Raw genomic sequence first — 4,072 nt, 5'->3', positions numbered from 1 at the left:
TGTCCAGTTATAAACCTCAGAGGAGAAACTCTACCAGAGGGACTGGGAGCGGCGCCCACGCCGACAGAACGTAGCTTTAGGACGAGAATGAAAACGATTTTCCCCGCATCCCGCTGCCCAGTGCTGTGTTGCAGCCCTCTGGCACACGGCCCCGTGCTACCGCAGGGCCGCAAATGCGGGAGTGCCCCGGCTGAGACTGCGGAGCTGAAAAATATCTCACGGAAATACAGCTCCGGATTAAAACGCCGTTTGGCTGCCATTTCCACACATATCTGTTTCTAATGAAGAGGCGTTTCCACACGCGAAACCTTGGGCTGCCTCTCCCAGTAGTAATAATAATTACGCTGGCGGAGCCTGCGCTATTTTCTGGTGTATAAAGCGAGCTCAAATGGGGTTGTTTGGAGCTTACGCAACAAGGCTACACAATCACAAGGCGCGGCACAAAGAAGTCATGTATTTATCGGGCCCGTTGCCTTCCTGGAGGCAATAAACTCATTATTTCATAAAGGAGACATATCCGAGCTGAGGGCAGCTCCGCAGCCATCTTTCGAGAGCTTCCCGCAGCCCCAGAGTACCGCCCGGGTGTGTCGGAAGGCAGAAGGAGACGCAGCCCGACCTGGAGGCGCCATTCTCGCCTCCCAGAGGGGTCAGAGCCCACCTCGCTGCGGGCAGAGCTTAGCGGGGCCATAGGACAGCGCTGCCCGCGTCCTTGGGAACCCTCGGGGCGCGCAGCTCCGGCGCACTGCGGGCTGTGCGAGGCTCTTCCCTCGCCAGCGGTCCTCTAATTAGGAAAACTGGAAGCAGCCTCAACGATGCGAGCCGGGAGAAAGGCGAAAAACGGATAAAGAGCTTTTTTTTAATTCCTTCTGGAATACTGTTCAGGCCCTTGAGAAACGGAGTCTTTGTGCCGCCCTTCTCTGTTCTAACCCACCCCGGTACAACAGTAATCTTTACCCTATTTGTGATGTGAAAGCCGAAGAGGACTGGGATGGAAAGATGGGAAGTCCAATGGATTATTCATTAAACGCATCCGATCCACGACGACAGCTGAATGCATACTACCAGTCAGAGCCGCCATCGGAAGGAGAAATAGGTTACAAAGCGGGGAGTTGGGGTCTGAAACGCGACGTGCTGCAGAACTCCGTGCATTACGTGTGTCTGTGCGTGCCTGTGCACGCCTTGCACATATCTGAGCATCAGCGGGCACACGCAGGGAGCACGCATCTGCGGGACAAAATGGTGCACACAGACGTGCGCACACGGCAGGTTCCGGCTGCTCATCCGAAGCTGCGGGCGACGACAGTCGTTGGGGACACTGGGGGAGGCACTCGCACACACACAGGCACACGCACACACAGACACGCACGCACACACACGTGTGGCAGGGCACGCACCCGCCCCGTGCGCGCACCCCGGGCACATGCGAGCACACGCGTGCCCGCCCGCGGGCGCGGCCCCGGGGGTGAGTGCAGGAGCTGCAGCGCGTACCCTCCACCCTGGGTTGGGCGGTGCGGGTGCTGCAGCCGCACCCCCGCGCTGTGCCGCCGTCCGGGGTGGCGGTGGGCACCCCTCGGCTGCGCCCGTGCCCACTTCCCCACGTAGCGGGCGGCGGTGCCTTTATTGACTCCGACATCACCATCTCCGCATTCCGACCGCAGCCCCGACGAGATAAAGCCCCTCCGAGGGTGGCTGCGCTTTTGATAAGGCTGCGAACGCAACTCGGCTCGTTGGAAATGGCTCTGGATGCCTTTGTGCTTCCTAAAAGAGCATAAATAATTAAAGTTTGGCAGGGAGGAAAAGCTTTCTTGCAGAACTGTAGTGGCAATAAATGAAATGACTCAGAATCTCTTCTCCAGTCGGTTTTTACGAGAGCTGCCAGACAGTGTCTGTTCACGTTCTCCAGATACTAGGGGCGCCATAACAAAGTTAAGGTCAAGTTAGTGTCTTATCTTGGGTGGCACGGAGCGCCGCATCTCCGCCAGCCGCGCCCGCACCTCCGCGCCCGCACGGTCCGCGGGGTGCCCGCACCGCCACGGAGGGCTTTTGGAAATGCCACTCGGAGCAGAACCCTTGGTGATCCCACGCAACGGTTGCAGATGTTTCAAGACGCCTAACGGTAAAGTATGCGCCCGGCTGTGGAAGCGATGAGCGTTTGTGTTGCGACGCTATGTAATGGGAGAGAGGCAAACAACGGGGGGATGCGGTGCTCGGAGCTGGGCTGGGGACGACCCCGGGGTGGAGGCTCCGGCGAGTGGGGACCCCCCGGCTCTGCCCTATTGCGGAGGGGCTTCTGCTGCGATATTGGGCTCCCGCTCCCGAATCGGATCGGTTTTTAAGGGACTGTTTCCTACAAGGTCTGTTTTCGTATTAACAAATCGTCGCCATGTCTTTGAACTTGAATTAGTTGAAACCGGTTGGCTCCTGCGTCAACATTTAATTGATGCTGGGGCTCGCTGCATCGAAAGCAAGGTGCGGGGTTCTGGCTGAGGCGCAATTTGTTGTCTGAGCGGTGAAGAAAACGACCTTTCTGAGGGTCCCAGAGCCAGCCCCGTTGTGAGCCCGGTCTCAGCCCTGGGGCACGACCCGGAGGGTCCCTGCCCGGCGCTGCGGTGAGGGACGCAGAAGCCATTTTAGCTTCGCAAGCATCGTTTGTGGGAGGTGGTTCGTGTGTCGTGGCAAAATCGAGAAGGCTTGAACGTTCCTGGTAAAGGGAGGAAATGGTGGCTTTGTGTCTTGATTTCTGGTGATAACTGGTGATAGCGAGAGGCTCTCTGCTGGCAGCCATTTGTGGCGTGTGAGGTGGTCTGAAAGCGAGGAGTCAGGGCAACACTACAGTGCGATATGAGGGGGAGAAACAGAGAGGAAAAAAAAGGATGAGTTCCATCTGATCAGCCGGATTCGGGTCCCTCGGTTTCGGAAAGGCCAGGAGCTGCGCTGCAGAAGCCCCTGCAACAACCCTCGCCCGTTTTGGAGGAACAGGCGCGGAGTGGCCGTGGTGGCGGGTGGGGCAGGTTGCGGCTCTGGATGCGGGGTCTGGTTGAGGAGCCGGGATGAGGATCCCCACCAGGACCTGTCCGCAGCGCGGGGCTGCGGCTGGCAGAGCCCGTTCCTCTCAGAGCCGCGGGCTTTCTCCGCGTACCTCGGTGCTGCGGGCTGGTCCTTACTTCCCTACCTGGGTGGCGGCCGCCTCTGGAGAGCAGCTCGGGGCCTGGGGGCTGCACGGAGCGCCCGGAGGTGTCTGGGTGGCGGGGAGAAGCCCTGACGGGCCTGAGAGCTTGGGCGGATTGCAGGTTGGTTTGGAGAGCGGCATATGGCATATGGTGTGGCTGTGCTGCGCGATGACGGAAAAAGGCATTCCCATAGAGAGCTGGCAAACGTTGCTGGAATGAGGAGCTGCTCGAGCACCGGAGGCTGTTGCTGGCGCATATTGTTTATTCTGTTCCCTTTTCATTCCTTGTGACCCGGTTTATGTTCATTTATTTAAAATAATATTTCAAGGAGAAGGAGAAAATGGGTAGAAGGGAGCCCTCGAAGGCAGGGCAGGGCAGGGCAGGGCTGCGGGCACTGTGCGTGCCGCCCGCTCCCAGCCCCGCTCTTCCCTTCCAATGAAAGCGAACGTTTGGTGGGAGTTGGAGGCACGAACAGAGGTCACTTTGTGCGCGGCTCCGCTTCCAAGGAAAGCGTGCTCGTGGGCTTCTCCCCTTGCCCCGGCCCTTCTCTTGCCAGAAGAGCCCCAGAGTGTCTCCCCTTCCCGAGACCCGCTGCTGAGAGATGTTCTCTTTGCATCTTTCTCCTTGCAGCTCGCCCACGGCGCCCTTGCACAAGCGCTCGGTGCTCGAGCTCGAGCGAGGGAACACGAGGCGCTCGGGGATCGCAATTTCGGGACGGATTTGGGTGCCAGCCTCGGAGTGCCTGAGCCGGGCGGGCAGATCCGCTCGGACCTCAGAGCGCGTGAATGGGACTCGGCCGCGCCGCGTGAACAGCACCCGGCGGCCGCCACCGACAGAGCCGCTCCCGCTAACGAGCAGCGATCACGTTACAGAGGCCCGGTGCCCGGCTCGGAGCCCGCACC

The sequence above is a fragment of the Meleagris gallopavo genome, chromosome 7, assembly GCF_000146605.3.
Source record: "Meleagris gallopavo isolate NT-WF06-2002-E0010 breed Aviagen turkey brand Nicholas breeding stock chromosome 7, Turkey_5.1, whole genome shotgun sequence".
In the NCBI taxonomy this organism is placed as follows: Eukaryota; Metazoa; Chordata; class Aves; order Galliformes; family Phasianidae; genus Meleagris; species Meleagris gallopavo.
The sequence above is the reverse complement of the archived record's forward strand: the minus strand, read 5'-3'. Positions refer to the sequence as shown.